The following is a 14,628-nucleotide window of genomic DNA, read 5'->3' as shown; positions in this document are numbered from 1 at the left end:
TGATGGCCTCGTTGCACTCTCGGATCAGCCGCAATCGCCTCTTGTCTGTTTTTTGCGTACACTCTGTCATTCTGGCGGTTACAACATTCTTCAATGCTAAATTTTTTTCATCTGTAAGTAGTATTTTTCGATGGCCATTTTGTGCGTACCGCTTCAATAGCACGCGACTTCTCTCTAGCCTCCATAGTCTTTAATCGTCCATTAAGCAAATTACCATTTAAGCGTGTAGTCCAAGGTCTTCATTGATAACTTTTTTTAAGGAGCTTCTCTTCACAGACATCTGTATTGCCAACAACTTTTGCTTCCGGACGGGGTTTCTTGCAATTATCGGTTTCACTGCCTTTATTAGAGCTGGGGTCCGAACGGTGCGTGGTCTTCCAGATCTCTTGCGGTCATCGAAGCTCTGAGTACTATTGTATCTATTAATTGTGCGATAAACAAATTGTTTGTTGATTTTCAAAATCATGTTTGGCGGGTGCCCACATTTGTGCAACGCAATTACTGCGATGCGATTCTCTTTTAGGCCCTAATTCATTATAGATATGACGAGATCAACGTTATATGTTGTATATAATTATAGCTCACAAATCCACCACATTGTCATTTTTTATTTTTTCAGTAGCATTTAACGAAAATAGAGGTTGCAAATCGAGTAACAGAACTTAGTAACCAACTAGGTAGACTAACCACACTAATTTAGCAGATATTTGGCAGTAAGAATAGTAAGGACGTAGTTTCGCTAAAACAACTAGTATTCCATCATCCACCAATTTCCTAGTATATACGCGTAACACACACACTGACAGTTATCTCTATGGCCTCATCCACCAATCTGCTGTCAGTCAAATTGAGACATCAGTGCATTATTTGTTCGAAGGAAAAAATTTAATAAGCTGGCATACGTGGTCAAATGTGCACAAATTATACCTATTGAAAGAAAAAAAGAGACAGGATAAATTTTCATAGATAAGTTAATCAATAATTACGTTATTTTTCATAAAGTACCATATTAATCCATGAAGTAGTACCTAAGGTGGAGGGTGCTCCACCTTTTCTGCCATACTAAATTGAACCTTATTGGACCTTATAGGATATTGAACGAGAACGCAGGGCATTGGCGGTTCGGGGAAATATGTTGGCCCGCAGGTTTGCTCGATGCTCCAATAATGTCAAGGTAACGCTCTTTAGAGCATATTGCCAATCCTTTTACTCGAGCGGCCTGTGGGTTAACTATACGAAGCGAGCCTTTAATGCACTAAAAGTGCAGTACAACAATGCATTCAGAATGATGTTGGGCTTACCTAGTAGATGTAGTGCATCTGGCATGTTTTGCGCAGCTAGAACAGACTGTTTTCCGGCAATCATGCGCAAGAAAATAGTATCTCTGCTAGGTCGAGTTAGAAGCAGTCCCAACAGTATTCTGAATGCTATTGCTAACAAATATGATAGCCCAATCCTCGCTCATTGGATTGGGCAAATTAAAGGGGTAGCAACTAGCCCACATTGATTGAGTGAGAATTATTAAGCAATGTTAAATGTGCCGATAACACTAACCTTTAGTTTTAAGTTTGTTTGTTTTGTTTTCACATAATACTAACAACTATGAAGCCTGATCTTCGAAATAAAGATATTTTATTATTATTATTTATTACCAAGCTACAAAGGTGTTCGTACCAAATTAGGGAAAATGTACACAATCCGCCTAGATATACATTCGTGACACGAACACATTGAAAACGTCCGCCATTGCAGTGTCACAGCTGGTCGGCAGTGGCGCCGGTGGCGCGGCCTCTGTCAAATTCAAATTGTTCCTCTATGCGAGAAACATATTATCAGTGTTGTCACATCTACCAACTTTTCGGTAGATCTACCTATTTTGCCTGCGTTCTACCTATCTACCTCCCTCGGCCTGAAATCTACCTATTTTTCAAAATGGTACAATTTTAAGCAATTCTCAATACATGTGACGGAACATTACCTAATTTCTACCGAATTTCGATTCGATTTAATGAAAGCTTGCCAAAGAATCAGATTGTACAAGCAGGTTTATTACCTACAAACAATGGAAATCCTAACTTTTGTTTCAATTTCTTTAATAAACACGTGTACACGTCACAATATCAAAAACTTTAAAACATTTTATACACATTTTTAATCATAAAAATGTACTTGAAATTGAGTGGTAGATCTACCTATTTTTCATTTTAAACTACCCATTTCTACCTATTTTTGCACCCTGTTCTACCATTTCGCCAAAATTGTATGTGACAACACTGCATATTATCTAATTCTTAAGGGCCCTCCACACTCTTGCGCGAATCTAGGCGCGATGCCGTGAACGCGAGTGTGGATAGCCCTCGCGTCGATTTCGCAGATTGTTCACGCCTTCGCGCCTTATTCCCCGTTTTTTGTCGGTATTTGGCCCGCGTCAAAGGAGACGCGAAGCGCGAACTTGCAAGACTCCACACTTGCAATCGCTTCGCGCCGCGATTCGCTCACGAGTTGGTTAATCTGTTAAACTGTCATAACCTTCTATGGCGGCTACTTGGTTATATTCGGTGCGAACTTGATGAACCAAAAATCAATTTGACAGTTCCCAGTTTGAATCAGTGCCTTGCCGCAAACTAAATCCGATCAGCTGACGCTTCGGCGCCATCTTGCCGTGAACCAAACTGCGAAATCACCGTGAAGTTGTGCGAGTGTGGAGTCTACGTCAACGTCGCAGTATGTTCGCTCCGCGAAGTCGCGCCGCGATTCACGCGCATAGTCTGGAGGGGGCTTTATGGAGCTTGCTAGAGTCTAGCCTACCGCGGACGCCGAAGTTCGCAAATTGCGAGCATCTGTCTCTGTCACTTAAAATTCCTTTATAGGAGTAAAAGAGCCTGCAATTTCCGAACTTCCGTGTTCACGATAGGCCATCTGTGCGGAAAGATAATATGGGCTAAATCTTAAATCCAAACTTCTCGATGTCTGGCTGAAGTCAGTCCCGATGCTGAGCCCGGTAATGTTTTTCCATTGCACGGAATATCCACACATCGTTAACATTTCAAATATTGAAATGTAAAAAAAGTCATATTCAAAATATATCGAACATTGAACATTTTTGACAATAGGGTTGTTTCCATCTACAAATCTTAGGGCAGATTAGTATCCCAATAAATTCTTATGGAATATAAGAACATGTTAAACTACCTTTAGTGGACCTCTAATGAGCATATTTATGTAAATATTGAATTTAAAATATCTTTTAACACACGTCACGTGACAGAAGTCGAAACGACATTGAAGATTCTGATGACGTCACAAATTACGGTTTGACACTGGGCTATAACCGCGAAAATCGAAATTCGTCATTGCGGGCATTTTTCTCTGTCATTCTAATTACGTCTTAGTAGGAGTAAAAGAAAAAGATCCCCACAATATACGATTTTCTGTTTTTACGGTAGGCCCCCCCGTTGTCTGTTCCAAAGAGTAAAGTAAGTATATAGGTCTGTACTCGCACAAAATTTTATACTCAAGCCGTAGCCATTTTGGTGGTAGACAATTAATTGAAGCTTCGATATCTTCACTAAAAATTTACATTATAGAAATGCTAATGGATAATAAATACTTCATGATATATAATAACTCATTATTATAGAAAACATATTTTATTAGCTGGTTAAAAACCCACACGCACGCATACACAGCTTGCCCACCACCTAAATAGCTACGGCTTGAGTCTCAAATTCTGTACTGATAATAGACAACGGGAGGCCTTGGTGTTACGTGTGTATGTACCTATATAATTACTTTACTCTTTGGTATTCACATAGTTGTGTCAAACCGTAAACTGTGACGTCATACAATTTTCAAAGAGCGTTTTGGGCGCGAAAGCATGGGTCAAAATATATTTTGTTAATTTAACATATTTAAAGCCGCTTTTAGGGTAAAAGTTAAAGTACCTGGGCGACCGAGCTTTGCTCGGTTATAACTATTTATTGTAATATGGTGGTGTATAGGTGATAATCTTAACTAATTTTTTTACTAAATTAAACTTGTCTAAAACAATAAAAATTAAAATATTATATATAAGCTTGAACATATAAAAAAAAACAAAAGTAAGTCCCCGGGCGGGATTCGAACCCGTAACACTGGTTGTTTCTTGCCGCCCGCGTCTTAACCCGTTGGACCAGACGGACAGTGGCCTGCAATACGAAATTAGCGACCATATTCGACGTCGAAAGAAAAACGCATGAAAACTCGAAAACACGCGTTATCCCAAACATAAGACTAATCTAGATCGATTGTTTACCCCCAAAAATCCCCATATACCAAATTTCAGCGAAATCGTTAGAGCCGTTTCCGAGATCCCTGAAATATATATATATACAAGAATTGCTCGTTTAAAGGTATAAGATTTTAGGGCAACGTTTGGTTAATATAGAACGTATTACAAGCGTTTCATAAAATTGGAAAGAACCCTATTAGAGGTAAAGTATTTTTTAGATGCCAAATATTGTAAAAGTAGTGCTGATATTTGATAGAACGGAAAAATACATCAGACCATAGCGAGTTAGCATTGTTCATTTTTCTTAGACCCCCATTTTTATTCTATTTGCTGAAAATATGGGTTAATTTAAGATTCCAATTTGAATGATTTAATAATTAGTGACTCGATTGAATATTTATAATTTATTGAAAATATGAGATACGACTTCTCGTTGATTACATGTCGTGGCTGAAGATAAAACACAAGCTACAACAAGAATTAAAAATAGTGGTAATTGTCTATTAATGCTGTCTAGAACGGTCGGCCATATTTATACCTTGACCACTCCCCCTACTGTTCAAGTGTGAGTGAGATGGAAAAATTCGTAATAACGGCGATGACGCAACATTCAACTGTTCGTTAAGAATCATCCCCCTATTGTTGTACCTAATTATTTCCAACTGTTCCAGAACACTCAAACGCAATCCTTTCTCGCAAACATGTAAAATATTAAAAGAATGATTCTCAGGTAAAGCATGGCCACTGTCTATCAAATGCTTCGCAAAATTAAACTTTTCTGGATGGCTGTGTCTGTATGACGCAACATGCTCCTTATACCTGGTAGTGAAATTACGGCCTGTTTGCCCCACATACACTTTATTACAATTATCACAAGTAAGCTTATAAACTCCAGATTTTTTCCTTTCTCGATCTTATCTTTCCCATTGCAAAGTTTAGAGTGCAAAGTGTTGTTTGTCCTAAAAGCCACAGGAATGTCGTTAGATTTTAAAATTTTGTATATTGCATCTGACAATTTGCCAACATAAGTTATGCTCGCTTTGTATTTCTTAATCGGCTCAGAGGATAGACTAACACGTTTTTTTTCTCGCGGATTAGCAAAGTAATATTTCTTTTTAGGGTTCCGTAGCCAAATGGCAAAAAACGGAACCCTTATAGATTCGTCATGTCCGTCTGTCTGTCCGATTCTGTCACAGCCACTTTTTTCCGAAACTATAAAAGCTATACTGTTCAAACTTGGTAAGTAGATGTATCATATGAACCGCATTATGATGTTTACACAAAAATAGAAAAAAAACAATAAATTTTGGGGGTTCCCCATACTTAGAACTGAAACTCAAAAAATCTTTTTTCATCAAACCCATACGTGTGGGGTATCTATGGATAGGTCTTTAAAAATGATATTGAGGTTTGTAATATCATTTTTTTCTAAACTGAATAGTTTGCGCGAGAGACACTTCCAAAGTGGTAAAAAGTGTGTCCCCCCCCCCCCCCCCGTAACTTCTAAAATAACAGAATGAAAAATCTAAAAAAAATATATGATATACATTGCCATGCAAACTTCCACCGAAAATTGGTTCGAACGAGATCTAGTAAGTAGTTTTTTTTTTAATACGGCATAAAAATTAAAAAAAAAATTTTTTTCATCAAACCCATACGTGTGGGGTATCTAGGGATAGGTCTTCAAAAATGATATTTAGGTTTCTAAATAAAAGAAAGAAAAATCTAAAAAAAATATATCATATACATTACCATGCAAACTTCCACCGAAAATTGGTTTGAACGAGATCTAGTAAGTAGTTTTTTTAATAAGTCATAAAATAAAAAATATTTTTTTTTTATCAAACCCATACGTGTGGGGTATCTACGGATAGGTCTTCAAAAATGATATTGAGGTTTCTAATATCATTTTTTTCTAAACTGAATAGTTTGCGCGAGAGACACTTCCAAAGTGGTAAAATGTGTGTCCTAAGTGGTAAAATGTTGAACGAGAAAATGAAAATGTTGAAGTTGTTGTTGTTGTTGAAGTAGATTTTTTTTAATACGTCATAAATGGTACGGAACCCTTCATGCGCGAGTCCGACTCGCACTTGGCCGCTTTTTTTAATTAGCATGGATTTCCGCAAAGTAACGCCTGATTCTATTAATTAATTTTAATTTTACTTGGAAGCATTTTAACTACCTAAAATGAACAAATAACCATTATAACACAACTTTATATATTCTTATCAACCGATATGTTTTTGTGAGTTCGATATTACAATAATCAGCGGCGGAAATCCATGGGACATCGGCCAAAACCAACTAAAATATGTTTTCCGCAATAATTGAGTTATTCGATTATATCATAAAGTATTCATTTTCATTAGCATTTCTATGATGTTAATTTTTAGTGTTTCAATTAATCGCTATATTCCGTTCCGCTGTGTAGAGATTATCGATATTTAATATGATTATATAAATGACGACCGGTCTGGCCTAGTGGATAGTGACCTTGCCTATGAAGCTGATGGTCCCGGGTTGAAATCCTGGGCCCAATTTTATAAAGTTACAAGCTACAAGTTTACAGGCGTTTACTGGCAACACTTGCTCCGTTTTTTACAATTTGCGTTTTATAAAAGTACTGTGTTACAATTTTACAGGTTACAGGTACAAGTGCCTGTAGCTCAACCAGAGACTAAAATATGGGAGTTTAATAGTTTTAAACTCATAATATAATCGAACAAGCGTTTTATAAAAATATTGTAAATTACAAGTGTAGGTTGGTACACTTGTAACAGAAACTGACATAGGTCTTGATTCCTGTACCAGCTCAACAGCAGCTATAGTAGTCTCAGTCGTCTATTACCAGCCGACAAACCAGTCTGTCCACCTAGGTGGACGGTTAGTATTTTCTTTTCGTAACCAACAACCTAGTTGGTTCGATGTTAATTTTTTTCCTTACTGTCTACCTGGTTGGTTGTTGATTTTTTTTTCTTGACTAACTACCTAGTTAGTTTTTTTTAAACACTTACAAAAAACCGTTAAATTGAACATAAAAAATCAGAAATATTGTTCTTAACACGTTTACAGTGACATAAATCAGCGTTTAGACCTCACATAAAAGACATAAAAATTGGGATTCTATTCAATTTGTTTTAACACGTTCACAGTTCACAGTCCTCATACAAAATGTTCCGATTTCCGCGTACGTCCAAGCAAATTGCTTCCATAGTGACCCAACAACGGTTATAGTACATGACGTACATGATGAAGTACATCTCGACGAACTGTCTTCACAAGTCTGGGCAACATGGGTACTATAACCGTTGTTGGGTCACTATGGAAGCAATTTGCTTGGACGTACGAGGAAATCGGAACATTTTGTATGAGGACTGTGAACTGTGAACGTGTTAAAACAAATTGAATAGAATCCCAATTTTTATGTCTTTTATGTGAGGTCTAAACGCTGATTTTTAGGAGTCTGTACTACCACTAATATGGTCACGTACACATACTGAAATTAACAATTGGACTAGTGAAATATCCAGATCGTTTTGTATGTTGGTTGGTATATGCAGATTACTAACCGGCAAACCAATCATAAAAAGTTGGTCGGCTGGTACTAAAAGCACAGAATAACTAATAGTACTACCGTACAGAAAAATCACTCCTTCACAAAAGTCAGATTTAGGTATAAAATTATACCTATACTCGCCGCCTGCAAGCAAAATTGAAACTTATAACCGCGCACGAACCGTGAATCTTCTTTGCGCGCCGCAGTTTTATGACCCAGCTGTGAGTGCCGGCACAGGGTTGTCACTTGACAAGTTTTTGTACCTATACCTACTGATTATTTTTAAGGTAAATAATTATGTACCTAGGAATTACAAACGTTGATTCTGTAAACATAAAAGTTTTATCCGGAGATAGTATGTCTGATTCTCACGGAAGTATATGTCGGTCAGTTCCTAATATTGTTTCTGGGCAACCAATATTCAACAAATTAAGGATGTTTATTTTAACTCTTACTAAGTAAGGACTCCGGGAACTAAAGAAGAAATGCGAACCGATTTGGCGCCGCTGCCTTTACGCTTGCTTCCAAGACGACGCGTTATAGTCTAAGAGCTGGCAACTTAATTATGTTAATTGTTAAGTTAGTTTATTGGACCGATGGGCGTTTAACTGGGTATTTGTAACGAAATAAAATACAAATGGGTACAAAAATGAAATGTGTTTATTACAACATTATCTTTTAATTGTTGTGTTTACTTTTAAGTATTATTTAATTGATATATCCCCAATTTAAAAGTTCGATTATTAAATTTTAGAGTCAAAAATATACAATCTTAATAAATAGTCCGCAGGGAAATACGAACATGGCAATTACCTATGTAAATGAATCTCTTGCAGTAATTGAAATATTTCACTTCGAGGATTTCCGTGTAAATAGCGCTTAAAATTGTGTATAAATGCAATCCGTAATTTTTGAACGTACTCATTTATTTCCTGAGAAGGCACTCGGCGGCGAAATTTGTTCAACCTCGTGCTTCGAGGCCCTCGCACGCTCAAAATTCCACTATTTGAACCACTCGCTACGCTCGTGGATCAATTTTGAAATCTTTCGCTGCCTCGAGTCTCAATATAATCACAAGAAGTTAAACAACAACTTTGCCCCCTTGTATACTAAATAACTATTTAACCACACCTATGCGAGGAAACTATAATCTGTTTTCATTGCAACAATTCTTATTACATGTTATCATATTAATTATATGTAATATTTATTATTCAAAATAATCGTTAAAGTATTATTAGTCTATCCAACAAGCAACTTTAATGGCCATAGTTAGGCTTATTAATTTATGCTTTATATATACAAATACTCTTTATTAGGTACAAAAAGCAAATAAATAGAACTTATGCTAACCCAAAACAACTTAAAACTAAAAATAAAAGATCTCCCCCAAATCACTTCCTTCCGGCATGGTCGCTAGAATGCAACGCTGTCCAACAAGCTAATTAACGCGCGAACAACAAATCAAAATCTAATTACTTTAACTCTCTAGAGGATAAAATGCAACTCTACTCACTGCTTTTAAAGGGTAAAATCAGCCTTTACGAGCGGGTGTGGTGAAAAATATGTTTTGTTGTGTGAATGTCGAAATTGTTGAAAAGAAAGTACGATTCGCGAAAAGGTCACTAGCTCTTAGACTATATCAATCATCAACCTACTTGACGACGTAATTATAGGTACCTTCTTATTTGCACGCGGTCGAATGCTGATAGCGACCCTGCGGCACCCAATCTAAGGCGGAGCCGGCATTCGTTGGTGGTTTTAGACGGTAGTCCTTTACTGGTTAGTCCGTCATCGCCCCTAGTTTCCCCCGGACTAGGTGGCATGCGTAAAAGCATTTCCCCAACGTAAAAAAAAAAAAAAAAAAGGTACCTTCTTATTTAACATTTTGTGAGACATTGTTGTTGATATATGTGTGTACCTATAACTCCTATAAATTATTCATAACTTTCATAAGGAATAATTAATTAGGTGCTTAAGAGCAATTCCTAGCTGAGCAACTTTTCAAATCTCGAATTTTTGAAGCTATGTTTCTGTCGCGCTGCGGTGGGCGGGAGCGGGAGCTATCTAAGTGTGAGTGCGCGCACACAGACGCGAGACTCCAGTGCCCGCTCATTGCGCGCCGTTCCGTCGACATCGCCCGCGAACCGAACGGAATTTATCCTACGCTGCCCGATGCAAGTTGTTTTTGTTGTTATCACATAATATTGTTTTTCATTTTTATATTATACTGTATCTATTAATTACCATATAGGTAAAAACTGCAAAAAAGAATGATGTCCCTGCTTCGGTCGTCGTCGTACAGTCAAGTGCAAAAATATGTATCGAAAGAATCGTCTCATAAATATGGTACTACGCTCTTATTACACTGGAATAAGATGCTATGGGACATATTTTTGAGTAAGATGTGTACACCCATATTTTTACACTTGACTGTACCTATCCGTTTTTGTAAGTAGGTATAAATATATGGCTAAACTACAATCTATTTAACTTGTAGTACGATGGGGCTAAACTTGGGCCGCCTTATTGAAGAACGTATCGCAATGACAATCTGGGTAAAGTATGTTGGGATAATGCCGGACATTTTTGGGACCAATTGAGAGAACTCGTGAGAAAATGTTTTTTCGAGATCTCAGCACGTGACAGATTCTTGAAGTACGGAGCGAATCGTTAAATAATAACCGTAGAATCGTTCGTATTCGTAGGTCCGGTGTCTACCCTTCTCCAATGTATATAAATTACATTACAGCCACCAATAATTACAAACTTAAAAATTGTCAACAAAAGTTTTTTTTTCGTATTTTTGTATCCGATCTTAACCCTGATACAAAAATTGGTAAAATTGTGGCTCTCAAACTTTGATACCTATGTCATAAGGCAATTTGCTAAGTAAACAATGTGCTAAGAAACCTCTTATTGTAAGGTTTACCCGAAGTAATAAAGTAAGAAAAACCACTAAAATAATAGATAGGTTTCGAAGTTTTTACAATTTAAGATCTCGCGAACTGTACAGGTTTAGTGAAAGTGTAAATGTATTGTTTATTGAAAGGAATGTACTGGAAGATATTAAGTACTTAAGTAGGAGGGAAAAAAATCAAAATAAAAAATAATCGTGCCCATTTTTAATGAAGGTCGCCAAAAAAATAAGAATCAAACTTAGAAACCAAAAAGATTAAGTAGTTCTTTAAAAAGGTTAAGGTTTTTTTTTATACTACGTCGGTGGCAAACAAGCATACGGCCTGCCTGATGGTAAGCAGTATCCGTAGCCTATGTACGCCTGCAACTCCAGAGGAGTTACATGCGCCTTGCCGACCCTAACCCCCTCCCACCCCTCGTTGAGCTCACTGAGAGCCCATCTTGAAGTATAGAAAATAAGTAAAATTGTGATTTTGTTGGTATAATTTTGCAATTATGTATATATATAGTTGATATACAATCTTTTTTTTATAAAATGTAAGGATCGTATGTAAAGAGTAAAGTAAATATATAGGAAAAGAGAGCCCTCTTGAAGCATTTTAAGGAAACTAATTTCGAAGCCCTATCTCTATTTTGTATCCTAAACTAGCTATGTATGTATGCGTGTACATCTACATATGCATCCGTATGTGTAGGTAGTTTATTGCTCATTTGCTATCTATTTTACTCGATTTTGTTATACAATTTCAACATGTATATCATCATCCCTATACAATATAAATACTCTTTATTGCACACCTTAATAAAAGAAAACAGAAACATAAGCACAGGTAAACAACATGCGGTCTTATCGCTAAAAAGCGATCTCTTCCAGGCAACCTTTGAGTTGCAGAAATTAAAAAAATTACATTGTCAGTAAATAGGTGTACATACACATACAATATACAAACATACAAAATAGACTGCCAAAATCTCTTCCTTTTGATTTACCGTCGCGCTGGTAGTGGTACTGGATAAAAATAATGGTACGAAAGTGTGATCAAGAAAACAATAAAAGTAATTAAGTAGTTCAGTAGGTAAATTGAAGAAAATTTAAAGTTTGACAATCACTGCTGTTTTTGAAATAGGTAAAGATCGGATTGTTTCTTTCCGATCTTCAAGTCAAGATCGGATAGCGATCTACAGCAGTGCTAGGTCTGTTAACACAATTACAAAAACAAACACAGTTTCATCACAATACGTAAAATAAATTACAGGTCGAAGATCGGATAGAAGAAAGAATTTGCGAAATTTACCTTGCTCTCTGTGATTGCGCATAGCACAAGCCCGACTCTCTGAGCGACGCGGGAACACTGGCAGTCGAGGCGCAATGAAATGGCGTCTTACACAATGTTGCCAACATTAAAAAATAAAGCCAAATTAGGGAGAAATGAATGTCCTACGTTCTTCACCCGCATCCGGTATTTACCCAACATATCTTAATCGTTGAACCGCCGCATTTCAAAATGGCCCTTATTTTGATATCGGCTAGCCGTAATGTAATACGGCGGATTATACAATACGACTGCGATACTTATATGTATATATATCCCCTTGTCAATGTAATTTCATTTAATTTGCTATCTAGTGGCAAACATCAATGTAGTTATCTTTTACTTGTGACGCACAAGTGTGAGCAATGTAAAATACTATATTTCTAAAAAAAAATTGACTTGTTTATTGTGATTATACGTAGTAAAAGAAAACGTGATTATTAAATTATAATACGAAAGGTGGTCAAATCGCAAAATGCTGTCGTTTTATTTAAAATAATGAAATAATTAGACCAGTTCCGAAAGTACCGGGAAATCCCGGTTCTTTAAAACAGTACCGGTTCTGCAATCCCTAATAAGGATGTTATGCCCATCACTATTCCTTCTGTGTACGTATATTTAGAAACTGTCTCCGCCTCCAATTCGTGCGATAAGGACAACTGCAGCTCGGACCGAAATTCACGCGCAAAAAACTCAAAAATCGAGGTTTCGCTCTCGACTGTTTCCTCCTCCAAATCACAACCAATCATTATGAAATTTTGGAAATTGCAAGAGGAAGAAATAATCTATGCCGCTATGTTTTGATTTTTTGGATATTTGTTGTCATATTTGTATACTGTGCCTTTTTTTACAGCCAATTCAATTTAGCCGTTTTTTGCGATTTTCGAGGCGCTGTAATTTTCTTCAAAATAAAATAATCCAAAAAAGCAAAACATAGCGGCACAGATATTGACGATAGTGATCTTATTTGAAAAAATCATTGCTCTAGGTTAAAAATCCAGGGAGGAAACAGTCGAGAGCGTTTGTATGGAAAAATCACAACTAGGAATTCCTCTTAATAGACCTTACCCAGGCTATTGAAAAATTCTTAGAAGTAGGTATATTTATTTACCTAGTCCAAGCTTAGGAATGCATAATTCATTTTAATTTGGTCAAAACGAATCAAAATGTTATCGAATTTGATTAATGAGTATTTATGTTATGGTTTAAAGTATAAATTCATCAAAATGACTTAACTTTCAATATCGTCCAGAATTTAAAAAAATGTTATATCTGCTTCCTGGTTCTTCCGTTTATTAGTAGATTAGATCGAGATTTAGGTTTCGAATCCATTGTGTATTTTCAAATTTACGCGAGCGTCACGTGACACGACTATCGTGATCGTGCGAGCCGAGTGGCAGCCCGCTGCTATACGCCTGCCCGGGAGGCGCGCCGGCCAAATATACCTAAACTGCCTAGTGACACCCCCCTGCCGATACAATCGGGCACACAAATCCACAAGGCGAATAATTGAAAATGCTTTTGGCATTTTAAAGGAAAAGTTCCCTTGCCTGAACTATTATATATATATATATATAAGAGTTAACCCTACATTTTTTTTAATGTTGCACAACATTGTGCAACATTGCCCGCACAGTCCAGGATGAGGAGCAAATTCTGCGGGAAATTAACCATAATGGTGATGTTAATGACAACGTAGCAGACAGGAATCTGCAAGGCCAGCGCAGTTTGCAGGAAATGATAAATTATTTTAGGAATTAATAAACTGATATGCAATAATCGTTTTTTGTTTTATTAAGTACAAAAGGCACCATTGTTAAATGTCAGACATACAGGCGAATTATCAACCAACTTAGTCTATGTAGTATGGGTGCATATAAGTAGACAATCCTAAGAATATTAGTGTTACTTTCCATCAGAACCTCACCTAAGGTGCTCACACTACCGACTACATAGATTAAATAATAACTACTTATTTATTATGATCAAGATCAACTGCACACTAATCAACAATAAAAAATAATAATTGTAATATAATAATCTCACATCTAATTTACTTAAAAAGAGTGTAGCCATGTTTTCATGGAAAAGTGGCCTTTCCACAAAATGTTTTACAGTATTTTTTTTATTAAGAGCCCTAATGACAAGTATTATTTCTTGTAAGTTTCAGCTTCCAATATTTTATTTTTAACTTTTTATTTAAAAAAAAAACATCTGAGAAAATAAGACATAGGAAGCTGAAACTTACAGGAAATAATACTTGTCATGAGGGCTCTTAATAAAAGTAATACTGTAAGGTTTTCGTGGAAGGGCCGCTTTTCCATGAAAACATGGCTACACTACTTGCATTACTGGTTAGGTACATATATTAGAGGTTTTACTTAACACCATAGAGCAATTCACAACTTTTTTATTAAATAATGAGATCAAAATTAACTGCACACTAATCAACAATAAAAAATAATCATTGTAATATACTAATTTCACATCTAGTTTACTTAAAAATTACAAATAGAAGTAATAGATCTTAAATAATGAGATCAAGATTAACTGCACACTAATCAACAATA

Source organism: Cydia pomonella, chromosome 1 (genome assembly GCF_033807575.1).
Source record: "Cydia pomonella isolate Wapato2018A chromosome 1, ilCydPomo1, whole genome shotgun sequence".
Classification (NCBI taxonomy): Eukaryota; Metazoa; Arthropoda; class Insecta; order Lepidoptera; family Tortricidae; genus Cydia; species Cydia pomonella.
Note: the sequence above shows the minus strand (reverse complement) of the source record.